The following is a 27,516-nucleotide window of genomic DNA, read 5'->3' on the forward strand; positions in this document are numbered from 1 at the left end:
CATTTTTAGTTTTTGAGACAGGATCTCACTCTGTCACCCAGGCTAGAGTGCAGTGGCCGGATCTTGGCTCACTGTAGCCTTGACTTCCCAGGCTCCAGTGATTCTCCCACCTCAGCCTCCTTAGTAGCTGGGACCAGAGGTGTGTGCTGGGTAATTTTTGTGATTTTGGTGGAGATGGGGTTTTGCTGAGTTGCCCAGACTGGTCTCAAACTCCTGAGCTCAAGTGATCCACCCACCTGGGCCTTCCAAAGTGCTGGGATTACAGGAATGAGCCACTGCACCTGGCAAGTCTCCTTACTTTTAATATGGAGCCAGAGTAGTCCCAAAAAGCTCAAGTGATTTAAACATTCATTAACCAACAATTATGGAGCTTTCACTACGTAGCAGATATTTACTAGTTGGTGACTAGGCAAGTGTTGTTAAGTTAAGCTGAGAAGTAGTAGAGCTGACAACCGAACACAAACCCTCTGGTTTCTATTCTATTATGGTAAGTGTGAGTGTATGTCTCCACACTCACTGCCACTCTTGATCTGCAATTGTTCTCTGATATTTCCGACAGTTCCAACGGCAGCATTGCCTTTAACTCCATTGACCCTAGTAGCCATCTAACTTTATCTTCTTTTCCCATTTGTCCCAGAAGGATCCTGGGAGTGTGGAATGAAAGACAAATAGCCTTAAGCTGAGCCTTAAGTGCCCTAGATTGGCTAAAGAGGTGGGTCTGGAGGTCAGGAGTGCTCTTAAGCCCCAGGGCTTACTGATGCTCTTCCCAGGTCTGAGTTTCCAACCCTACCCAGAGATTGTTGGTTTGACAATCAGCATAGTTCACCTGGCTGAACTTAGCGTTATTGGCATTTCTGTCCTCAAGAACAGCAAGGAATTTGGTTACCATGGGCTGGGGGTGGGGCACTAGTTAGCAGCTGCCCCTCCTGCTCATTATGTGGCTCTATTTCAACAAGACTTGAAAACCTTTGTCTTCAGAGAACCCTCCGGCTCTGAGCTTCGGTGCTTTTGTTTGGAGAAACCTCTTCTTGTACCTGTAGTTTCAGGTAAGGCATCTGATGTGTAACTAAAGGATAAACACAGAGAGAAATAAAAATCTTTTATTACTTATATGAAGTGAAGTATGTGCAAACGATAAAAAGTGCAAATGAATTTGAGAGAGGAATTGTGCAAGCCCTTAACGGGCTATTTATTACCTGTCTTTAAAAACCAAGAGTTGCTCAATATTTTGCTACTTTGTATTTTTGTCTTCATTTAGAACATAAATTTATGGTGATTGCTGGCAATTTAAGGAGTATCTTCTCTTAATAACTAAGCTTTTTATTACAAATGTTCGAATCTTCCTGCAAATTATTTTGATATTATTACACATCTTCCTCCTTCAACAATACTATCAATAATACTATTATAATACCTCCTGTGTGTGAAGCCTGTGTGTGCAGAAAACCCGAAAATGTTAAGAATAAACTTTTATATTTACTCTAGTCCATGGTAATTTGCTGCCCCAGATACAGTGTTTTGGGATTGCATGGGATAAAGGACTCCAAATTGCAAGGTATGCAAGATAGAAGACATTATGGTTCTTTGCTTTTAGACAAGAAATACGACATTTGTAATATTAACTTCCCAATGTATTGATTTGTGGAACTGGACAATGTTCAACTTAAAAAAGTTTTTTTATCAGAGGAATGCATACACATGGTTTCAGAGGTTGAATAGGACTAGTAATCTTATTGATGAAACTATAGTTCTCTCATGCATACCCTTCCACTCTCCACTGATAGCTATTTTCTTTTCTTTTCTTTTTTTCTTTTGTTTTTGAGACGGAGTCTGGCACTCTCACCCAGGGTGGAATGCTGTGGCGTGATCTCGGCTCACTGCAAGCTCCACCTCCTGGGTTCACGCCATTCTCCTGCCTCAGCCTCCAGAGTAACTGGGACTACAGGCGCTCGCCGCCATGCCTGGCTAATTTTTTGTGTTTTTAGTAGAGACGGGGTTTCACTGTGTTAGACAGGATGGTCTTGATCTGCTGACCTTGTGATCCGCCCGCCTCGGCCTCCCAAAGTGCTGGGATTACAGGCGTGAACCACTGCTTCCGGCCCATTGATAGCTATTTTCTACTGTTTCAGCTCTTTATTCTTGCACCAGCTCCATAGTTCTAAATAATATGCATACGCTGCTATTGTTTATCAATTTTAGATATTGAAGTAAATGAGGATTTTAGCTCGTCTACCTCCTACCCCATCCTCCAATATAGTTATATGAAAATTTTCTAACAATTCATGTTTTGTGTTTTCATTATTCTGACTTTATAAATATTATTCATAGCTGAGCTTAGCAGTATGATTATATTTTCTGTAAATACTTGTTATGGTTGTTATTATTTTCTGGGCTCTGTTTCCTGCTGCTGTTGAAACATTTTTCATCAGGCACAATTACTTCACTAGGCTGATGACCAGAATTTGCCAGGCACTGTGGTTGGTGGATGTCTGCACTACCTGCACCTCTTCTGGTAGCATGTTCTAGATTGATTCCCTCTGGCATCTACCCAACCCCACTGAGCAGCAGAATGTGAGGCACCACCATAGCCCAAGATTCATAAGTAAGGTTTAGAGATGGCAAGAAGGAAGAGCAACATAATTAAAGGCAAGAGACAAGCTTGATCATGGGATTGTCTAGAAAGAGTTTTCTGAGATCTTTAGATGTTGTGTGCTATAGAATCTTACCATCGGGTGGATGTGGGCACCAAGTTAAGTGATGCTCTTCCCAGGTCTGAGTTTCCAACCCCACCCAGCGACTGTTGGTTTGACAATCAGCATAGTTCACCTGGCTGAACTTAGCGTTATTGGCATTTCTGTCCTCAAGAACAGCAAGGAATTTGGTTACCCTGGGCCGGGGGTGGGGCATTAGTTAGCAGCTGCCCCTCCTGCTCATTATGTGGCTCTATTTCAACAAGACTTGAAAACCTTTGTCTTTAGAATCACAGTTGAGGTTTCTATTTTCTTTGTAAATAGGCCATGAACATTTGTGCAACCTAGAAATTGATTTCATTCAGAAATACAGTATTTGACTCGCAAAACTTGGAATCACCCACCACATGTTTAGCCATTGGACCCCCTTTGGCTGTGTCCTCTTGTCTTTTTCTTGTCACTAGTTGAGAAAAGTCAAATGCCTGCCAGCAGTTTCACTCCAGCCTGTACTGCAGATCCTCAGAAGACTCAAGCTCAAAGGGAATCAAAGCACACGCGCGCGCACACACACACACACACACACACAAAGGAAGAACCAAGCACAAAAGGAATCAAAGCAAGTGCAAACACACACACACACACTGGTCTTCTCTGGATTTTTATTTAACCGTCTCTGCTTCTATTAAGACCTTGAGTACACACATCAGAGCAATATTAAACTTTGAGATGGGGATATATGAGAAGACATTGCTTGAGAAATGTTATTTGCTAGACTTTATTTTTAATTCCTGTCTATGAGAACGAGAACCACTCCAGAATCCTTCTTTTTCTGATTCTTTGTGGCTAGAGAAATAGAAGAGGTAATAAAAGATGAAAGTATTGGCAGGGATGGGGTGATGGGAAGCTTGGAGAAGACCATCCCTGTTGCATTTTTACTTTCAAACTCTGGATATGGAAAAAAACATCATTTATAATAAAGCAAGTTCACTAGATCATAAGCCAAGAATATGAATAGAAAATGCTGGTAAGTAATTTTAATAAAACTGAAGTCCCTGTTTCAGTTTTCCTGTTTTATGCCTCTAGGGATGGGAATAATACTCAAAATATTTACAAAATTGTCAGGCTTCTTATGGTCAATGAAGGGAGACTCCTAGACTTTCTTCCAGACTTGTTACTGGTATTTAGTCCATTAGAGCATGGATTAGGATTTTCTTCTTAAAACTTTTACTTTAAAGGCAATGATTTACAAGTAGAAAAAGCAAATCCTAGACGTGTATTCAAATCTTGAATAAATGGAAAAAGAAATGTTTGGCTAATTATTGGAATTAATATATTTCAAGATAGAATTTGTGATACATAAACCAAATGGAAATGGTATACAGAAGATCCAAAGATCAAAAATTTGTGAGTGTTCAGCGTTGTTCTTATGAGAAGATGTTAATAAGCTGGCATTATAAGCATTGGGTCCACTTAGCAGATGTATCAATAAACCTGGAGATTGATATCTCAGCATATCAATCTGATGCATGGATCTTGCTTTTAACTCTACTTGCCCTTAATCTGTATTTGTTAGGAAAACTTCATGTTGTAATCTGGCTTTCCATATACAGTTTCTATAGGGAGCAGGTATTTCATCAACTGACATGAACATCCCAATCAGCTTGGTAGCTTTGGTTCTCACTGTGAATGAACTAGATTTTGGTTTGGGTACCACATTCTAGAGATGTGGACCTGCATGAGCCCAGTCATCAGAGAACTGGCATGTTCTGGTGTACTAACAAAATCAAATTAGCTTTCAAATTTGAGGTGATCCAACTAACTTACTCCCTTTTCTCCCTGCGGGTCTGTTTCTGCATTTGCAGAGCCCCAGATAAAAATGCAAATGAAAAGGTCAGGCCTGTGTCTCATCCTTTTTCTTTTTCCACTGATGGCTCTAACCTTTACATCAGGGGTTTGAGAGCATGCATGAAGACCTCCAGCCACCAGTCCAAGCTCTGTCCTAGTTCCTGCCTGCCCAAAAGCCACCCATTGACCACCTCTTGGCTCTAGGGGTCCATATATGGCAATGGCTGCCCTTGGGAGGAAAGACCCTAGGAGGGCCAAGCAGGAGCTGGCACTCACTACAGGCCATTTGGCGAGGATGGTTTGGGGGTGAGGGCTCGACCTGAGGGTGGACAAATCTTTTTGGCTCTATGGACTTTTCACCCTGTGGAGAGGAGATTAGCCAGAGCAAAGCCAGGTTGGGGCTCAAGGCAAGGGACCTGGTTGCTCAGCTCTAACAATGATACTGCCCACTTGATTTCCCCTTCCCCACTCCAAAGACATGCAGGAGTGACCATATTACCTCTTGGGATGACCTCTCTACCTCCGCTATCAAAAACTGCAATTGTTTCTAACAGAATTTATTTTGCCCAATTGTAGTCTAAGGGGGATCTGACTCAAGCCTGTGGACCATAAACAAAAAAGTATCTTGTCTGAAATCACTCTCCAGAGAACTGAGAGTAATTCTGGGACTCTCTATTAACATTTGTAAAGCTTTCTCAGATGCCAGTCCAGAGTCACAGACTCTTAATTACAGGGTCAAAGACAGAAAAGGCTTTACTGAACTGCTAATGAAAGTCCTTAATCCGAATGAACCTGAACTATTTAGCCCAGGAAAATTCGTGCACAGTGTCAGCAAATGATATTCAAATAACTTTAAAATGATCGAGTCTTCCAGAGTTTTGTGCTTGGCTCATGGAAACAAGAATTTGAAAGGAACAAAGTGGAATTCACTTGCTTATAAATGTGCTTTGGGGCAAAATGGTTGCAAAAGCGACCACATTTTGTTTCAAGAGATTTCTCTGCACACACACTCCATCCAGCCTAGCTTACAGAACAAAGCCACAGAGCTGCATTAACTGTGGCACAGAAAAGGATTTTCATCTATACAGCCAGCTGGTCTATCATATATGTTATAAAGGGGCGTTGGAGGGGAGGAAGAGGAAAGCATAAAGCAAAACGACACAGAGCAATTTCATGCAATTCCTTGATAGGTGATGCCTTAAAGTAAAAGGATGGGAAATCAATATTTGCAGAGTTCTGGGTGAGATGAAAGGTTGGCTCTTTCTGATAATATTGAAATGGCTGAAGACGTGTGGCCAGGGGAAGGACTGGCCTCCTTGGCTGTTCATTCCATTTTATTTTATGTCAATCATTTATTCAACCAGTATTTAAATATCTGTTATATGTAAGGTATCATTCAACAAGATACCATTTCTATGAATTATTTTCCTTCACTTCCTTTCTTATCATTTCTTCTATATCCACCTTCAACTCTATCACTAGGGAGGCAGTATAACGTAACAGTTAACTACTCAAGCTCTGTAATCTTGGGGAAGTTATTTTACATTTCTGAATCTTGGTTTCTTCATCTGAAAAATAGGCATAGTAATAGTGTCTACTTTACACTAGTGGCTTGGCAAACACTAAGCTCCCAATAAATGTTAAATATGAATAATATTATGAAAAAGATGATAATAATTTGCTTTATAGACAGAGATAATTGAGAAGCCACCTTTGGGAAAAATGACATCCACCAGAAGTGAATCTAGGATAATGTTTGTACCTTCCAACATTCTGTATTTCTCGAGCATGAAGGAACCACCAACATTGATTGACCAGGTACTATGCAAAGATATAAGTAAAGATTTTTGAATATGTGATACTTGTCAGGGAGGATAAAAAAGCTTTTTCCTCTACTTTTAGTTTCAGTGGCTGCGACCCTTGAAAATAAACTGACAAATTAGCAGGAGAAAAGGTTTATTTCATATGCATTTAGGGGCCTTACAGAAATGAGGTGAAAACTCCAAAGGGGCAGTCAAACCTGGAAGCTTATATACTAATAATCATTTTGTAAAAGAGGGATAAATTGTGGAGACGTAACCAGAAAGAAAGAAAAGGGGTTTGTGCTTCTCTGGGTAGTAAATATGGGGAAGGTAAATGTGTGGGGGAAGCTAATGAAGGACAGGTTGTCTTAGCAAGGTTGGTTATGCAGATTCCTCTCCCGTGTCTCAGAACAGGTAGAAGTCTAGAGTCGTCTGGTGATTAAAAGTTGTTCTGCCTTTCCTGGTATGAGAGAGGGAGAGGAGGACGACTTCATAAAGGGAATTTTATTCCCCACTTTTAGAAAAATGGGGAACATAGAGAACTTTTTCTTTCATCTACTGTTTCTTGATTGCCTTCAGCTCAAAATAATCTTTATGCCAAAGTGGCAGATTCTGAGATGGCATAGTCAGATTCCTTCCATATTAATTAATAACCCTAACACAATAGCCTATACATTGGGCACTATCACAACCTCCATTTTATATTGGATAAACTGAGACTCGGTGAGGTAAGATACCTTTTACGTTTATACAACTGGTAAGTTGTGGAGCTGGGAATCAAATCCAGGTCTCCAGAGCCCAGAGCCAGCATTCTCAGTCATTACTGTCCCTGAAACTCTTCACGGACAAAATGGTGGCAGAAATCCTGAAACAGCCAGGATTACAGATGAATTCTGATTCTAATTGTTAGATTAAGAAAAATACCAGTTTGTTCAGGAATTGGATCCTAGATTCTGTTTGGTCATCATTTAAAGGAACTCATCATATAGTGCCAGATGACAGGCTCTTATTACAATAAGAAGAAAGGCATGTTCTGAAATTCTGAATTAAGCCTCTGATGCTACTGTTTACCGTGGTTCCATAGTGAGTAGTTATTCTTTCCTCCTTTGTTTATTCTCACCAGAGGGCAGGGACTGTTTTCAGCAAGGCAGTGTCCTTGCACATTTATGTGGCTCCCTATTTGTAGAATAAGTAAGTGTTGGTAGATTGGTGCTCCTCCCTGTAGATGAAACAAAATCTAATACACAACTGGAGAAAAACAATTAGGGCCTCGAAAAACCTCAAGGTTGACTAATTTGGCTTTACTAAGTAAGCCGTATATATAAAATAATTCCAAGAATTCTGAAACTAGTTACAGAATTCTTCCTTCCTTTTGTAATTCATGAAATCTAAATTCTCAAGAAACTGGCTCTATTATTTTGCCTGTAATTTATTATGGGTTCAGATTAGTTCATTTTCCTTGTAAATAGAGCACTCTCAGAGTTCATTGACAGATCTTTGGTTTCCCATTTAATGGCTCTAACTGTGTTTTCTCTTGGGACAGGGGTTGTTGGAAACATTTGTGGTTGATGAGCCATTTGTAGATTGATGCCTGATCAAAAAGGTTCAGTTCCTACCAATCCATATACCCATAGAGGCCATAGTAACTGGAGGCTGGGGCAAATGTGAAGGTGAATTTAGACTACTGAATATAAACATTCTCATATTGAGGTACAGAAACATACAGGCAATTGCTTTATTATTTCCACACAAATCTCATCTCAGGATATAGTCTAAGCTTCTTTGCCAAGAGGAAGGCTGTTGCAATGGTTAAGAATGCAGTCCTGGAGATGTCCACCCAGCCATTGGATTGTGGCACCCATCTTGATGCTAAGAACAGAGGATGGGCCTGAAGAAGGTACCAGCATGGCCTAAAGCAGATCTGAGAGAGTGAGAAACCAAGTCCTGAAGATGCAGTTGGACAGCCCTGATCAAGCTCAGCTCAAAGTCAGAGCTACTCCCACTAGATTGTGCAGGCATATAAGCCAAAATATTTCCATTTTGCCTTAACCATTTTGGGTGGGGTTTTCCCCCATCATTCACATTCTAGTCTCCATATATCAAAAATGTTCTCAATCTCCAAGCCTAGTGTAAATACATCTTTCTGTGAAGCCTTTGTCGTTCCCAGAAGCTTTCCTTATTCCCTCCCAGCAAATGATTTCTGTCTGTCTCCCTCCCTTCCTCTACTCCCAACAACTACTCAGTTGGCTCCTCAACTAAGGTCCTTACCAGTTATGCCTTGAACTGTTAAGTGCCTGGGGACTCTGGAGCCAGATTGCTGAGGCTGCAATCCTGGCTACAACACCTACTAGCTCTGTCATGTCTTCCCTAATAGTGTATAAGGAGCTCAAGACAAAGATCTTGACTTGAGCTATTTTTCTGTTGTGCCACTTAATCTTGTTAGGCAGTTGTCCAATCTCCATGAACATAGCCTGTTTTTAGACCTCCCTTTGAGTTCATGCATTGCCCTTCTGACCTCGTCCTCCATCAGAGGACTGATATTTCCTTGGCCTCCATCCTATACTCACACTCTAGGTCTTTGCCTAGCCTTGTAAATACATTGGGATCCTTGATTCCTGGGTCTTCTCCATTCTGTTGATGACTAGTCAGGATTATAACAAAAATATGCAACCTAAGTGACAGAATCCTCCTTTCTGTACAGGTAAAGTTTGCTCCAGTGGTTTATCTTGACTGCAAATGATTCATTTTGTAGAATGACATAAAGTAACTCCTATTCCCTGGCTACTAAAAATCATTCCTTCAAAACCTTTACTGTCCTGCCTTTTCATTCCTGAGAGGCAGTCCAAGGGGTTAACTATTGACAAAAATTCTTCATTTAAATGAACAAATTCTGAAGTTTATGGAAAGGATATTATATCCAGATGTTCATCTAAGATGTTGTCCTTGAGCAAATGGGAAAATAAAACAATATAATTTAATAGAGTCAAGATGCATAAAAAGAGAAGAGGGAGGATTAAAGGCTTTTAGACAATGGCCTGGGTTATTATTTCATTTCTGCCACTTAAATATGTGACTTTCAGTAAATCACATAATTTCTCAAAATTGGAAATTGTTCTCTTCTGCAAAATGTGACCAATAGTAATCCATTTTATCTCCATTACACTGAGCTGTGGTGATGATCAAACTGGCGGGTGTGTAGTTGCTTTCTGCATAGATAAGGTGCTGCTGTTATTACTATTACCAAGTGATCTAGGGTGTGAAATCTAATTTCTTAGTTGGACTTTTACACAACACGTGGTAAATATTAAACTCCAACATCATTGAGAAATGCAAGTTTAACTCTTTATGAATTGGTCACATGTATTTTCTGGCTGAAGTAAGGTCTGAATTTCTGAAATCTGTTCCTGTTACCTCCACGTTTAGAGCTCTGACAACTATAATTAGATTAGGTAACAATAATGTAATATAACTATGTAAATATAATTATGACAGGTTAAAGAGATAGAGCACAAAAGCAAGTAGAAAAGCAAGTGGGAGTATTGAACTGGAGGGATCTACCAGAGTGTTGGGTTCAATGTTCTTTAGGCTTATTGTTGTATTCTGGGCTTGTGCTTACCCCATTCTAATCAACATTGGATTTCCCTGCTTTAACATTATATAGCTTTTACCCAGACTCCTTCTCACCATGGTGTGAGCTTAAAGTTGGTGCTATTGAATTTGTCTTCCTAAAGTATCCCTCAACAAGATTAATTTAGCTGAGGTCTTCCTATAGATAGTTACTGGGTTGACATTCACAATGACGTTGCAAAAACAACCTGCATAAAACTGATGGCATCTTAGCACAGATCAAGGCAGCAGCACCGAACCTTACTAGTAGTCACTGATTGTACTCTTTACCAACAATAACACCCAACCTTGGCTCCCTGAACCTCTCTGTGTAGGGCAAGACCTCAGATGGGATGACCAGGTAGTGTCTTTGGGAGGCTACACCACTGAAGTACTGAGTGCAGGCAAAGACACCTTACCCACAGGCATGACAGGGAAGCCCAGAGCCTCTGGACTTATTTTTGGGCAACAAGAAACTCAGGAGGAACTGGGACAAACTAGAGATTAGAGATTTTTCTCCTGGTTCTGGGTCCCAAGAATTGTCTTGCTTTCTGGTCTTATCTTGCAAGCAGATTCAGGCTCTTTCCACCAGCCAGGCAAAACGGGAGCCTAAATAAAATAAAGTTAACTTAAAGGAAATAAGGAAATGCCAAGGGAATAATTCTGGCACACTGAAGTTTTTGAATGGAGATGAATATCTACTACTATAATAATAGGTATGGCATTTGTATTCTCTCTGTTTAGGGGACCACTTGTTTTATGGAAGATATGTCATTGAAGTTATGTCTGTGTGGCATTTGTTTTGTTCTAAAGCCAAACTGAAGTTCATTACACTCTGTTAAGCCCCTAATGACTTACAGGGTGGAAGTGTTTTTTAAGGCAATTGATGACACCACAGCAAAAGCAAAATCAGAATGTGGAAAACCTTCGGCACATTCTTTAGAAGATGGAGAAATATAAGCAGAAACGAATCCAATAGGGAAAGAAGAAATTCACTGAAAGATAAAAAGTAAATGAGGTAGAGAAGATTGACTTTGCCCACACGTTACCCACTTAGTCACTGAATAAGAGGCAAACATGAATCAAGAAATCTAGTCAACTCCTTGAATTCTCATTTTGCCCAAATAAGATTCCTTCTTTCATTTCAAATCTACCCAGATTACAACTTTCCTTTTGCTACAAGAATTGAGCCCATCTCGATTACCTACCTCATTTATTTTATTCACATGTCAAATATTTATTGAATACTTCCTAGGTGCCAGCCATTACATATACAAAGAAAATAACATATGATCTTTGGTGCAACAGAGACAATATCAATGCAGCACCAAATTGTGCTTCCTGTTCTTTCCAGGCACACAACTAGATGGAAACAGGCTAAGAGAAGGTTAAGTTGGCCAAGGTTACATGGCTAGTAAAGTTGCAGAGCAGGATTCACACTTAAGGTAGAGCAGAGTTCACATTAGGTAGTAGGATCAAAAGTATACCATTAGCTGACATTCCCTAAGTTCTGTGCCAACCTGAATTTCAGTAAGGACTTCACTGGAAGGTAAAGTTTATGAGGGCTGGCAACCTCCCCTACAATTATGTTGGGTAATATGGCAGAGTCAGTAGAGCAGAGGTAGAAATGATGTCTGTCGTTTCCAGGCTTGACTTATCAACATCTCTGTCACAGTCCTCTGTGGGCTCTCTTTTTCCTCATCTGCCCGCCAAATGCTGATGAACTAGTAGAAGATTCCAAGGTCCTCAGGGATGAGGAAATCACCCAACGGAAGATCCTAGAACCCTGGAACCCTGAATGACTGTGTGGAGTAAATGACTCCTAACTGACTCCCATTGGACTATGACGTGTGAAACACACACACACACACACACACACACCTTTATTGGGCTAAGTCACCGAGATTTTAGGCTTAATTGTTTTAGCAGTTAGACTGCCATGACTAATATATGTGCCATTAAAAAAAAGTCTACAGTCCAGTAGGGGAGAGAGGAATGTAAAAAAATCACACCTCATAAAAATTATTCCTCTCAGAGACATCATGGTGCTATGGTATTTATGAATGCTCTTTGTTACCATATTCATAGAACCCCGAAAGGAAGATGACCAATTGTCCTACATGTGATGCTCAGAACAGGAGTAAAACACAAATAGTTCAGGGGCCAGTTTTCACATGTGTAAGTGTGAGCCAATGGGAGAGCTGCCAAACGCGAGATAAGAGGGAGCTCTAGGAAGTGGGCCTGGCTGAAACTGGCACATCCATATCAAAGCAACCAGACTGATTCTTTTAAAAACTTGATTGGCTAAACAAAAAAATGGCCAGCTTTGTCTATTGATGTCACAGTTCTCATGTGGGAGATTTCACTTAGATGTCCCTAGGTGGCCCATTCTAGTGCTGATTGTTAAGAAGTTCTTGGGTGTATAATACATTCTTATACATTTTTCCTTGAATATCATCTAAAGGCACACTTTCCAGCCTAAGATTCTGGATCCGAGTGCCTTGGATCTTAGTACCTTTTTCCATTGAGAACTATAAGTTTTGATCTCTAAGAGTCCAAATTATTAATCTAACACATAATTATCGACAAGATCAGCTACATAATATGTAGAGTCCTTTGCAAAATGAAAATATGTGCCCCCCCATCCAAAAAGCATGAAAAAATTCTGTTTTGGTACTGAAATGTTAAACTTTTAAAAATAAAAAACATTGTGGGTACATAGCAGATGTATATTTTATGGGGTACATGAGATACTTTGCTACATGAGACAGGCCCTGGCATGTAATGTGTAATAATCACATCATGGAAAATGGGGTCTCCATACCCTCAAGCATTTATCCTTTGTGTTAGAAACAATCCAATTATGCTCTTTTAGTTATTTTTAAATGTACAATTAAATTATTATTAATTGTAATCACCCTGTTGTGTTATCAAATATTAGGGCTTACTCATTCTTTCTAACTACAAAATATTAAAATTTTACCATGCCTGATATGTCCTGCCCTGGCTGGGGACAGGTTAGTCCTCCAAGGCATGCAGCTCCTGAACCAGAATGCACTTGGCACCTGGCTCAAGCATGGGTGAGAGGCTTGCACTTCCTGAACCACCCGCTGAGTGCGCTGTGGAGCTGTCAATCCAGGGTGGGTCTGTGGCCACCACTCCCTCCCTGAGATGCCACAGGGAACACACACCCAACCTCAGCCCTTCCCTCTCCCATGCCCAGACTCTGGCCAGAGTCAGAGTCCTGTCCCCTCCCCACAAGACCTGCTTGCCACGCAGGGCACCATGGGTAAGGGGTAAGCAGCCAAGAACCCAGGTGGTGATGGGCACCGAAGAGGTGGGAGGTGGGGCCCCTCGTGAGCAGAGACTCCGGGTGCCCACCTGTGCTCCATAGTCCCATCAGACTTCATCTACACACAATTCAAAGATAAAATGTTAAGAATCTGAAGACAGCAATGCAGAGCATTGAATCCAAGTGGGAAGCCCTTCTGACTGGAGGCCCTGTTTCACTGTGCTGCTCACAGACCCACAAAGTCGGCCCTGATTATGGGACACCTACTACCTCCTAGGCACAGGGATGCCGTTCTGAACAACATAAACCAAGTTTCTACCCTCATGGAGTTTACACTCTTACAAAGTCCTTACTGAAATGTAGATAAGCATGAGAGGGATCATAGTTCAATGAACAGTTTAATTAGAGGGAAGAGTTTGCAAGAGGTCAGCTTTTGAGCTTACCATAAAGATTTGAATTTTGGACTCCGTTCTTCCACTTTCATTAGCAGTGTTGTGACATTGCACGATTTACTTAACGTACTCTAAGCCTATTTCCTCATCTGTAAAGTGGGAATGATAATAACACCAATTTCTCTTTTTTTATCTTTAAATTTAAGTTCTGGGATACATGTGCAGAATGTGCAGGTTTGTTACATAGGTATACACGTACCATGGTAGTTTGCTGCACCCATCAACCCGTCACCTACATTAGGTATTTCTCCTAATGCTATCTCTCCCCTAGCCCCCCACCCCCCCAACAGGCCCTGGTGTGTGATATTCCCTTCCCCGTATCCATGAATAACACCAATTTCTATAAGCAAAGAGTCTAAATGGGCTCATGCTCATATTATTACCTTTTAGCCATAGTATTAGTACTATTATTAATATTCATTAACCGTAGCCTAAATGAACAAAAAGAAAACACTGTTGTAGACACGGGGCAAAGGAGAGTACTCAGGTGAAAGAAAAACTGGTTGCAGCTAACTGAAATTTAGCTTGCGTGTACTTATTTAATGCCAGCTGAATTCGATTATCTTTTTTCTTTGCTGAATTGCCTGAATAATTTGGTGCTGTGTGAAAAAAGAAAAAAAAAATGCAAGTATAGTGCCCTGTCATTTTTGTCAAAGAAAACAGTTTTGAAAGTTAAGGGAAGTAAACTTTTTGCAAAGTTAACTGAAGCAAAATCAGGTTATTTCTGATTTCTAGAGGCAAGTAAATGATCACATGTGATGGACTCCTCACTAAACTGTGGGTCGTGAATTCGGGATTTATGTCCACTTTCACCACTAATTGATTGAGTGCATTCTCTTTAACCTCCGGAGAATTGTAGCAGTGGCACTTGCCACATTTCCTACTGAAGTATTTTGAAGAAGATTAGGTCAAATTCTTAAAATATGAGCACTTTAATGAAATGTACTTGCTCAAAGATTAGGAAAAGCAACGCAGAAGCTCTGTTTCTTGAAATCCAGGAAGTGTTTGAAATACAGTTGGATTTCGACAGATCTTGATTGTGACCTTCCAGAGAGGCATTCATAGGTCTGGAATTTCCCAGGATGCTTTGCCAGGAATTAGGGTTGAATTACCAGAAAATCGATATGACACATAGCACACACTTATCTAGATAGTAATTCAGCACACACATACACACACTCACACATACCTTTCATTGTTGGTGGAGCTGCAATTCAGGAGAAAAGGGAGTGTCCTAAGCAGAGATGGAAATAATTCATTTTGTAAGTTGTTCTATAAAACGGTTCCTAGCTGGAAATATAGCTTTATTCATGATAAAATGCAAACTCCTTAGATTCTGTACTTTCTTTCATATTTATTTATTTAATCTTATTTTAGATTTATTTTCATAACTCCCCATGCAATTCTCTCAGTCCTTCCTAGTGCCTCATTAATATGAACTATACTCAATCTAAATCATCTCCATTATTTTCCTCCGTTTTCTTTTCTTTCATTCCGTGTGTATCCTTGGCAATTTCCCTTTAGCATGAGTCTTCTTTAGAGATTCAAACCTATAGTCCTTTTCTGAGAGCATGGATGGCACCTCCATAAATCTGGTCAGGAATCACTCCATATTGTGTCTGAGGATTTCGTTTTTGTCCCTGGGTCTGCATGTTTCCACTCTGTCAGACCTTCTGTGCCTGGCTGAAAGCCCAAGATATTTAGACTATCTGGTAAAATAAATCTTTTCCATCTCTGGTTAGTATACTCCCTGAAAATCCATGTGCTACAAGAGAATCCTAGGGTTAAAAATTCAAAGAGCTGCAGGGAGGGGAGAGACAGGAAGGGGAGCCTGGGAAAAGTGGATAGAACACTTCTGGCTCTTCATCTGGCCTGAGTTACTTAATCACTCTACCTTCCACCAGAGCCTCAAGAGACTCCAAGAGAATTCCTGGTCTCTCTCAGGAAGCAGATTACTCTATCTGAATGAAATCTTCCTCGGGAAATAAATTGCACAAAGAGTGAAGAAGAAAAAAAAATGTTTCATGTATATTTCAAGTGATTTATCCTCTCCCCAGAATTCTTGAGCTTCTTTATTCCTGGAGTTTATTTTGTTTAAAATAACATTCCGGTGACTACCCATAATTCAGCAACCTAGATTCTGTCCAATTTCAGAGTAAATAGGTAGCAACTGTCAGACACCATAGTGGAGTTTTCCTGTTTCTTCAAGGGAAAGTGAGGAGTGACTCAAGTATCTTTTCATTTAAATTACCTTGAACTTTAAACAAAGCTTATGAAATCCACTACTATTTGTCACAAGATTCAGAGTACCCAGCAGTAACCTGGATGCATTCTGTTGTGTCTGTTTAGGACCAGTTACAATAATTACGACCTGCCTTCCACATCTGACAGAAATGTCTATGGGTTCTTTCTCCTTCTTGCTGTCTCCTCGTGTGTGTGTGTGTGTGCACAGAGGAACACTTAGATGCCTTCTTTAACAATTCTATCCACACTTGAAGGCCTTTATGGAGCTTCTCATTGCTAACTACTCCGAAAGGGAGGAAGCTGGAAGGGATGGGGTGTTGATGGGAAGAGTCATGGATGGGAGGAGAGGCTGACATGCTTTGAGGGCTGCTGTGTGCCTGCACTACTCTGGCCATAGAAGGTGGAGGCTGAGATTGTGTTTGCTCCTGTTTCTGCCACTTATTAGGCATGTGAATTTGGGCAAGTTACCTAACTTCTCTAAGCCCCAGTTTTCTCATCTGTAAAATGCGGACACTTGTGGGATCATAGCTAACACTTTTTGAGCACTTTTTGTGATAGGCACTGTTCTAAGTGCTCATGTGCCCACGGCAACCCTATGAGGTGTTAGAGATACAATAGAGAATTCAAGGAAAGGGCTTAGCAAATAGATGTTCAGTGATAGTTAGCAATTATCATTAGAATATATTTTATATTATTGTGTAATATACCTTATCTATAATATAATCTATCTTATTTAATTTTTTCAAAACCCCTATACAGTTGGTATTATCATCCCCACTTTTTTTTTTTACCATGAGGAGACTAAAAGAAGTTAAATAACTTGCACACATTTGCTTAGCAGCTAAGACAAAATAGGAGGACTCAAATTCAGGTCCTTGTAAATCCAAACTTGTTCTTTTTCCCCCAGTGTTGAAAAAACATTGCCAGTTGATTCTGTAGAAACATTGTCTTCTGCACTGTGGCTGCAGAGTTTCTTGTCTATGACCCTGCTTCTCAGGACTGAACTTGGTCCCAACAGCTTTGTTGAGAAAAGGGGTCGGCATTCTGGGGCACATGTGCTTTGGTGGCATTTGAGAGTATTTCCACAGATGGGTTTAGCTGTTGCTGTCATTATATACCCACCCCCAACTCCTTACCCGAGAGTGCTTCTGAGACCACCACCACCACCTTGCTGACTAGTCCTTGCTCATTTTCCAGGTCCTGGTTCAAACAGCATGTCTTGGAGAGCCCTTCCTTGAACACTGACCTTCTATTCTTTTAGTCATTCAATGAGAAGACATTTTAAGAGGTCCTACTAGGTGTCAGGTACTTTTCTAGAAGCTGGAGTACAGTATTAAACAAAGCAAACAAAACGCCCTGGCCTCGTGGTACCCTCATTCTTAAGTAAGACTCCCCATGGCATCCTGAAATTCTTGCTCATACACCATTGCACGCTTCTGGTTATTTGTAAGGTTTTGACTTAATGTCTTTATTCCCCACTAATTTCTAAATACAAAGAAGGCACAAATCACAGGAGATTTTTCTCTGTTAACACAGAGTTTTGCACTTAATAGGCACCCAATAGATATTTGTTGAATAACTGACTAGCCGTGGAGCACATCGATTCATCCTTCTAGGGAGTCCTGGCAAAGGGCATTGTCAGTACCAGCTCCTAGGGTTTCCTCAGGTGCTGTGAGCTCAGGCAGTGAGCCTTGGAGCTAATCACAAAAGGTCCATAGTCTGAAAGGAGAGGGTTCCCTATTATGACCTACCTTGTGTAAATGGTTTCTGCCCCGGGGATGTGGGAACATAGGAATCTTTGCATAGTGCTCATGGAAGTATAGACTGTTGCAGTCATTTTGGTAAGCAATCTTGTAGAATTTAGTCAAATTAAGTATGCATATATCCAGTGTTCCAACCATATGCCTCCTAGCTATACATCCCATGGATATTCTCACCCAAGTGCATAAAAGGACATATATAAAAATGTTAATTTCAATATTTGTAGGTGTCTTCCATCACTGGAAAAGCAGATGGGTAAGTATTGTGGGGCATACAATTGGGTATTAAGCAGTGATTAGGAACAATGGGTTAGTTATACATACAGCAATACGGAACATAGCAACATAGAACCACACTAATGCTTAGTGGAATAAGTAGAACAAGATGTTTAACACAACCATTTATGTAAGTTAAAAATCTTTGCACGTAAATCATTATGTCTTATGTCTTGCAAAAATATATACAAATAAAAAGAGCCACACTAAACACATTTAAATAATTGCCTGTGGTGAAAGGAGAATGGAGGTGGTGATGGAAATAAATGGACATTAATTTGTGTAATAATTTATAAGTAAATAAGGGAGGGGCCTTGCATGGACCAATGATGTCACTGAACAGAAGGTTCAAAAGTAAACATGTTCTCCGGAGCATCTGCCCTGTTTGTGGTCCCACTTGCTAGACTTGTCTGCCTGTTGTGACCACTCCCTGATGCCGCCTTTAGATCACATAGTTTATAGAGGTGCTTTAGTATATCATAAATTTGTTACTTCTTCTGTGGTGGTGACCTTTGTTCTTCTTTCCCCATAGCAGTTGCTTGAGAACTCTGAGTTCCCAGTGTCTGCTCCTGTGCAGCTTACAGGGAAATTTGGCGAAACAAGGGGTGTCATTAGGTTGGCTCAGCTGGTACTAGTCCTGGAATCTCTGTGAGGGATCTGTCCCTGCCTTGCTGTGATTGCTGAAGCGTAGCCTGCTCAAGAATCCAAATATGGCATCTGGGAAAGGCTCTGGTCTCCCAGTCACATAGAAATGTTGACATGACTTCTGCTGTTAGTTTGGAGTTTGATGCCACATTAGTGCAGCTGTGGCCTGTCTGTGCCTGGAGTTTCCTGGACAAAGGCAGCAGTCATGTTCTGTTTATTGACTACCCCTAGCACTGTGGTTGTTCCCCATTATTGACACTGTTGTCATGCCATGTCTCTCAAGTCACTATTTCCAGAACCTTGGCTGTCCATACAATAAGCTGCCACAGAGAAGCAATACCACCATGGTATGGCGTTGGGCCCTTACTGTACTGCAACAGGCAACTTCTCACATGGGGTTGATAGAGGCTGGACTCTCCAGTGTAAAAGCTTCTGGGTTGCAATGCTCTGAGGAGCATCCAGATATGTTTTGGGAGCTGTGACACTAGAGAGTCAGGGTATAGTCTGAGAAAGCAGGAATGAGGGAAGCGTGAGGGCTGGATGGAATGGACTATGCCATTGTACTGAATGACTCCAGCTTGGGACAAATGTTGAGTCCATTACAAGAGTGTCAGGAAGCCCACATGAGGCCAGGCACACATTCCCAAAGGGGCTGAAATTTTGATTTTTGATATTATATCTAAAGGAGTATACAACCAGGTACAGAAATGCTCCGAATGAGGCCGGGTGCCATGGCTCATGCCTGTAATCCCAGCACTTTGGGAGGCCAAGGTGGGCCGATCACAAGGTCAGGAGTTTGAGACCAGCCTGGTCAACATGGTGAAACCCCGTCTCTACTAAAGCTACAAAAATTGGCTGGGCATAGTGGTGTGCACCTGTAATCCCAGCTACTCAGGAGCCTGAGACAGGAGAATCACTTAAATCCCGGGGTCGGAGATTGCAGTGAGCTGAGATTGCACCATTGCACTCCAGTCTGGGTGACAAAAAGAGACTCCATTTAAAAAAAAAAAAAGGTACTCTGATTAGGTTGGTAGGGGAAGCATGTCATCATACCACTTTAAACTTGTGGTCTATTAGAGGACCACACAGTCTATAGCACACTGCAAATAAAAATGTACCCATAAATCCTATTAGTTATATAGAATGTTCATTGATGATATAAAGCATTAATTTCTTAAATGTAAATAGTTATAATAGACTAAACATTTTTAAACCCTCTTTTGTCATTTCTCATATATATATGTGTGTGTGTATATATATATGTGTGTGTATATATGTGTGTGACTTAAAGTTCTGTGAGTGCATATCTCATAGGCAAATGACATATATGTATGTGTGTGTGTGTGTGTGTGTGTGTATATACTAAAAGCCTCAAAAAATGGAAATGGCCTGCATATTTCAACCTCTGAGAAATCTTTGGTAAAGGACACACATAAACACACTGTCTCTTTCTCTCTCTCCCCTACACTCCTCCCCAACCCTTAACAAATAGAATCAGAGGACACACAACTTTTTTTCCCACTTAGCAAAATAGAAGCATCTATCTTTCCATATCTATAAGTATAGATCCCTATTATCCTAGTTAATGGCTTCATGGTTTTCACTGTGTAGATATGCATAATTATTTAACCAAATTCCTATTGCTAAATGTCCAAGTCACTTCAGATTTATCAGTGTTCTAAACTGTGTGGCAATTAACATCTTGTTTGTTCATCTTAGCACATTGATCCAACTGTTTGCTTAGGGTAAATTCCTAGGAGTGGGATTTCTAAGTCAAAGACATTTTTCAAAAGTCTCTTCTACATGTTGCTAAATTTTCCTCCAGGAAGGTTGTACCAATTTACACTCCCACAAAAGGGGCACACATGTGCCAGTTTCCCCAACCCTTCATCAGCACTAGATAACATGAATCTTTCATTCCCATTCTGACATCTGGTTCTTCCTTTGAAGCCTGGGCTTCATCACCAGTAGCTTGACCTTTTTCAAGGTTAAGCAGGCATGCCGCTTTATTATTTAAAGGGCTGGCTTCCCACTTGGAGAGAACAAATCAGCTTTCTCCATAAAACAATGAAATGTTTTCCTGGTCTTTAAGGTTGAACTAAACTTTCCTTTAAATATGTGCCTGGATTTGTGAGTTTAACTGGCAAGGATAAACTGAGCCTATTTTAAAGCTCAGTAAAATTAATGGTCAAATGAAGGATCATCTGTGGTCGGGGCTAATCTAAGCTGGAAAATCATTGTCAAGACTCCACTGAATTGCATCCAGGTTACCATCCCTCTGATTTATCTTGGAATTCTAGCTAAACAAATTATTTATGTCCTTTAAAAGAAATCTATCTTTTGTTCAATCATGCTATTTGTTTTAGACATTTAAAAATTTTGTTAGTAACAAATCATCTCACAAATCTAATATTAGCATTTTGTATTTGCTTCATCATTTTTCATTTCTTTGAGATGGAGTCTTAGTCTGTCACCCAGGTTGGAGTGCAGTGGCACAATATCTCAGCTCACTGCAACCTCTGCCTCCTGGGTTCAAGTTATTCTCCTGTCTCAGCCTTCTGAGAAGCTGGAATTGCAGGTGTGCGGCACCACACCCAACTAATTTTTGTATTTTTAGTAGAGACAGGGTTTCATCATATTGGCCAGGCTGATCCTGACTTCAAGTGATCTGTCCGCGTCAGCCTCCCAAAGTGCTGGGATTACTGGCATGAGCCACCACTCCTAGCCTGCTTCATCAATTTTTTTCACTAAAGTAGTCACAAGATAATTTCAGAAATTGTGGCACTTGACCGCCTAACAATAATTCAGTCTTATAATTTATGTTTCCTTTCATTTCAGAATATTCTGTGTATTAGTTCCATAAATACAGAAACACACACATACATAAAAATCCAAATAAAATTTTTTTCCCACTAAGAATCACTTGTCCTCTCAAGAATTACATTTCTGTCCTTTAAAAAAAAAAAAAAAAAAAAGTTGAGAAGCAGAGTTCTTACCTTTGTCCTGACAGCTCACGGAGATGGAGAAGCAGTTTATGAGCTCGGGTTTGCCCTTGTGTCAGTCAAGGACAAAGTCCAGTCTAGAGACGGCATCTATCCTCACGTGACACAGGTGTCTCTTTTTAGCCTGATGTTTGGAAAGAAACTGCAAGTGCTACTCAACCCACTTCCATATTTTATGAAATTATTTGTTTTGAAAAGATAAAGTTACAAATGTGACTTTGCTCAGATTATCATTCTTCTATGGTGAGTCTACTGGGTGGCTTCCAGGGCCTGTGAATCAGGAGATCCTGGCTGCCTTACCCCGTAGCGAAAGTAGCGGGGAAAGAGAGGCTGGCTGTAAGCACTGTGAAGGAGGATAAACAACGAGATTGTGGTGAATGCACAAGATGATTTTCTGCAAACAAGGTCCAGGATTTCAGACTAGGGTGGCATTAGCTAAGAGCACAAACTTTCCAATTAGACAAAAATGAGCCCAAAGCCCAGCCAGCTCTGCCATGTTTTAACGACGTGACCTTGGCCATGTTATTTTTCTTCTCTAAGCCTCAATATTAGAATTTATCTTAGGATCATTTTAAGGATTCAATGAGCTAATACATATAAAGCTCCTAGTAGAGTACTTGTATAAACTGCTCAGTAATGAGAGTTGTTATTATAATTAGTTGAGACATGAAGATGAACTTCTCTTCTTCACATTACTTAATATACTATACTTCAAGGCAATGTTAGGCAAACTACAACCCATGGGTCAAATCCACTCCGATGACTGATTTTGTATAGACCATGAGCTAAGACTTGTTTTTACATTTATAAATGGTTGAAAGAAGGCCAAAAGAAGAATAATATCTTGGGACATAGGCAAATGACATAAATGCAAATTTCAATGTTCATAAATAATATTCTATTGTCATGCAGCCACAGCCATCATTTACGTATTGACTATGGTTGTTTTTGTGCTACACAGGCAGAGTTGAATAGTAGTAGCAGGGTCCAGATGGTCTGTAAAGCCAAAAATATTAATTATCTGACTCTTTACAGGGAATGTGCTGACACCTGCTTTAGGAAGCTGTTCAGCATGGGCAAGCAAGAGGCAACTCTTCCTTGCTGAGGATGAGAGACAGTGCTGTTCTCTGTCTCCTTCCACATACTTTGTCTGGTTTTTGCTAAAGAAGCAATCTGGTGAAGCTGTTCCCTGAAACCCAGAAGGATTAGCCTGGACAAGGGGGTGCAAATTAATGGTTAATAACTGGCTTTACGGAAGGCAGAGAAGCTCTGATGTGTAGTGTTGGCTGATTTCCGTGGTTTGAATCCTTCCACCATGGCTAAATTTTAAGCTTACCAACAACATAACATCAACTGGCTTGAAAAATTCTTATGACTTTGACCATTGATTCTTGTGAACGCTGCCAGCCAGCTCCAGCACGTTTCCTGACCTCTGCTGATCACATCACCATTGCTTTTCTCCCTGGAGTTCTTTTAGCAATGTCTGTACTATGTGGGGGCACCATAACTGGTTACTGAGTCACCAAGGAGGGCGGTGTGACTTAAAGTTCTGTGAGGTGCATATCTCAGAATACATGTTATTCAGAAACAACATATTCTGAACAGAAACTTATGAGAGATTTAACATAGAGGAAAGCTGACACACGCGTGGGGAGAGACAGTGCTATGAACAAAGAAGTCTGAGTGGTATGATAAAAGATCTGGTACATGCAGTTTTTTATTGGAGAATGCCACAGCCCCTACAAATTTATCCATCTTACTCTTGTCTCCCTGATGCTGGTCTTTTTCTGAACATGGCCAAGGGAGTGAGCCGTGAGGCTATCTCAAGGGAGAACATCCAGCCAGGGAGAAGAGCAAGTGCAAAGGTGCTGGGGCAATTGCTTCTTACCTCACTGTCTCCTCTGTGCTTCCAGTGGGCCCTGACCTTTCAACTCTGGGGGCTTTGCTTTGGGGAAGTATTGGGTTGATCACACAGTGATTAGACTATGAGCTCCTAGAGGCTAGAATTCTCTTATCTGACTTTGCGTCTCCAATGCCTAGCACAAGGCTACTTATAAGTGTGTAATAAACAGGACAAAACTCCTTCACGATTAGTGTAACTCCCTTACCATGCCTCCTTGGGTCTTCTTTCCAGCAATTTGGGTAGGGATTCTGAAAAAGAATCTTGTCCCCATGAAGCCAGCATTTCCAGTGTCCCATGGGAAATGCAGCCCACATTCTCCTCCTCTTCATTCTCATGTGTTGGGGCTCACTTTTCCTCTTCAGATATCCCAGGGAGAGGGTTAAAAGTTAAAACAGAGAAGTATAGAATGGATTTTTAAACAAGTGTTGCCAGCCTGGTGCACAGAGCTTAGAATAGAAAGGACTGGCCGGGTGCGGTGGCTCATGCCTGTAGTGCCAGCTACTTAGGAGGCTGAGGCAAGAGAATCGCTTGGATCTGGGAGGTGAAGTTTGCAGTGAGCTAAGATCACATCACTGCACTCCAGACTGGGTGACAGAGGGAGACTCCATCTCAAAAAATAAAATAAAATAATAAAATAAAGAAGAGGGCTGACTGATTTTCCATGTTCAGATCAAGCTGGAGGAGGGAACGGGGAAAACGAGACTGATTGCAGTTCCCCTGATTTGATTAGTGTGTGAAAATTAAAGAAAATTAACTCTGGTCATTGAAAACCTTCTGAAGAGTGTTCATTTTATCTTCTTTTCTTCCTTCTTCAAATAAATTGACAGTCTCACACTCATTCCTCTCTCTTCCTCCTTCCCTCTTTCCCTCTGCCCCATCGATTTGCCTTTTTTTTTTTTTTTTTTGTCCATGACTTAATACAGAGCCAGATAGTCTTGAATCTGCATGATGTAAAGTCAATTTCAGGCTATTTTCTCAAGGTGATCTGGGCTGTGCAGGGCCAGCCATATTAAGAATCTGATTGGGTCGGGAGGCTGAGGTGGGAGAATCACTTGAACCTGAGAGGCGGAGTGCAGTGAGCCGAGATCATGCCCCTGCACTCCAGCCTGGGCGAGAGAGCGCAACTCCATCTCAAAAAAAAAAAAAAAACAAAACAAAACTATTTTGGGCAGAAAACACATTGACTCATAAGGTGTTATTTTACATTCCTTGTTTTCTGGTATAACTATACTCCAGAAACATATTTGGATTGAAGCTTAAGCATGACGCATAAAAGCCCACATTGTTCTGAACACAGTATAATTTTAAGTTAGACCACCCATCACACTAACAAGCAAGGAAACATTCCACTATGAGTTCCCATTCTTTCTCAGTTTGAGTAGAAGCAAACTTCTGATTTGCCTCTGGTTTGTACGCTAGGTTATTTTGCTCAGAAAGATGGAAGAATTTGCTGGGTGAGGAGGGTAAGCACTTGGTTAAAACAGGCAAACTGAACTAAATAAAAGACTTATTTTGTTGAGACCAATTTCCAATTATTGGCTTCCTTGATGACCCTTGAATAATGGTCCATACAGGGCCAAGAAATGCTTTTCTTCTTTACCTTTCCTAGTGTATGTATGTGTGTGTGTGTCTGTGTGTATGTGTGTGTATGTGCACATTAGTGATGTTGATCCTATAGAGTGAGGGATAAAGAATGCCTACAGGCCTATAGGTTCATCAGGGGGTTATCTTACATTCACCATTCACCATGGTTCAATGTAAATATTGTATGACATCAACTCTAAGATATATATTTTTTTCACATTTAACATCTGCAATATAAGGATGAGCCTCACACTCCACAACATGCCATAGTTTAACGGCAGTGATTTTTTTGTTTTCTTGATGATACACAAAATTAATGGTGTATATGACAATCTATGGTGTCCTAAATTCAATGACATGTGCTATCTGACTTGGATACTTTATATGCGCCTACAGCTGGGAAGGCAGAGCACACCTGCCAAAGTCTTCACAGGTCAAAACGTCAAGGTACTGCTCTCTGAAAACTCATCTATGCCACCTCTAGTATTACTGTCTAAGTGTTCTTCAGTGTGTCCACATATTATATAGCTAAGATTTATTGTATTCTTACTATAACCGGACAATATTCTAAGCACTTTACACATCTATCTTCACAACCCTGTAAAGTCGGTGTTATCCACTTTCAATCTGGGCCCAGTCAGGAGACAGAAGCCGTATTAGTTATTTAAACAGAAAATTGAATAGAAGAATTATTATCTAGGTATAAAGTTGATGACTAGGTCACAAAGGGGTAAAAAGAGACCCTAAGGTATCAAAAAGGTAGCAACTGGAGGAAGCAGCTTCCATCTGTAGGCCTAGGGGAACAAGAAAAAGATGGAGTTGTTAAAACTTAGAGATGTGGAGGAGGGGAGCTCCGAAGCTAAACCTCAGCTCCAAAGGTGCAGCTGCAGGTGTAGCTCCAGAGCTGGCAGCTGCAGGGCACGCCTTCGTGGTGCACCACTGGCACCTCTGAGGGGCACAGTGAAGATGGCGCTGCAGCTGTTGGAAAAACTGCAAATTGGGCTCTGTTGCTGCTGTAGAAAAGAACTGCTGCTGCTGCTGTGGTGAAGATTTTCAGAAATGATGCTCTCAGGAACAGGAAGCAGATGAGGAGAAACAAGTCCCTTCTTCCTTCTTAGCCCTTCCGGTCTCCCTCTAGTGCCCTCTCTTACCAGTGCTAGGTAGACACTGGCAAAGCCAAAGTGTGGTCTATATAGTTTCAGCCCTGGCATCATAAAGCAGCATATAAAAAGGTGTTTTGGAGATAAGATAAAACTAACTCAATAGCTAGAACATATCCTTATTTTTACCTATGAAGAAACTAAGATACCAAATCAGTAAAAGTAGTGAGTACATTACCCAATATCACATGGATCTGAAGATACAAAGCCAAGATCTGAACCCAGGTCTGCCTGATTCCATAGTCTATATACTTAATGGCTACACATATTTCTTTCCTATCTGTTGCCTTTCATGTGTTTCTTTCTTTCTCTTTTTCATTTATTCATCCAACAGCTATTTCTTGACTGTCTATGTCAGGCACTGTGCTTGCTCTGGGGAAAACAACAGCAAACAAAATGGACATTCTGTCCTCAAGGAACTGAAAATCCATTTCTATCTATTTCTGTTCTTATTTTGTTTTATTGTGGCCCACTCCTCTCTCCTTCTCTGGATGCTTTTCTCTTTTTGTCAGTGTATCTTATCTGAAAATGTGCATTTCTGTTTTTTTCAATTATTTAATGTCTGCCCTTCTCTTCTTTGCTATCCTGATTTTTGTAGCTTCAAATCTGTCTTGGTCCTTTTCTTTTCTCATGTTACCTTCTTTTTCCTTCCTCATAATTCTCCATATTAATTGACCAAAATGTGGACCCAAGTCTAGGTTCTGTTTGTGAGTTTTTTGGGGGACAGTTTCACAAGCTTTGTTCTTAAAATCTTCTAAGTGAATGAGTGAAACTACCTTAAAATACAGACAAATGTTCTGTGTTCTCTACCTTAAAGCACAGACAAATGAAACATAATTCAGTAGGCTTTTGCTTATTGACCTTTCATTTTCTTACGTGGCTAGCTTCTCCAAGGGAATCAGTCATTGAAAGGTTAAAACAATAGATTGAAGGAAACACATCATTTATAATGGTTCTTACGGACAGACTTTCTGACACACCGGTCATGACCAGCACATTCTTTTCTGTTTAAAGAGTGACCGTGTGTGTAGTGGTTAAGGTTGGCGATCCAGACTACCTTGAGTTTGAACTCCAGGTCTTCCATTTTCTAGCTGTGTAGTATCAGGCAATTTACTCAGTCCCTCTACGCCTTGGTTTTCCTCATCTGCAAAATGGGAACAATAATATTAGCACCTACCTTACCAGTTTTGGGGAAGGATTAAGTGAATTAATATTTAAAGAAATTCAGAAGAATATCTTTGTTATAGTAGTTATA

General features: G+C 40.6%; 1 long non-coding RNA gene across 2 annotated transcripts in view; it reads right to left on the bottom strand.

Moving 5' to 3' along the window:
* Positions 1–284: 284 nt before the first annotated feature.
* Positions 285–27,516, bottom strand: part of LOC108543535 (uncharacterized) — a 79,424-nt gene continuing 52,192 nt past the window's right edge. Inside the window, exons 2-4 of one of the 2 annotated variants that reach the window (XR_001889601.1) lie at positions 27,319–27,405; positions 14,877–14,921; positions 285–1,066 (exon numbers count right to left, since the gene is read on the bottom strand). This is a non-coding gene — a long non-coding RNA (uncharacterized LOC108543535). The remainder of the gene's footprint in view (positions 1,067–14,876; positions 14,922–27,318; positions 27,406–27,516) is intronic. The other variant, XR_001889602.1, reaches the window with a different exon arrangement.

This window comes from Rhinopithecus bieti, unplaced genomic scaffold, assembly GCF_001698545.2.
Source record: "Rhinopithecus bieti isolate Rb0 unplaced genomic scaffold, ASM169854v2 scaffold_25288, whole genome shotgun sequence".
Classification (NCBI taxonomy): domain Eukaryota; kingdom Metazoa; phylum Chordata; class Mammalia; order Primates; family Cercopithecidae; genus Rhinopithecus; species Rhinopithecus bieti.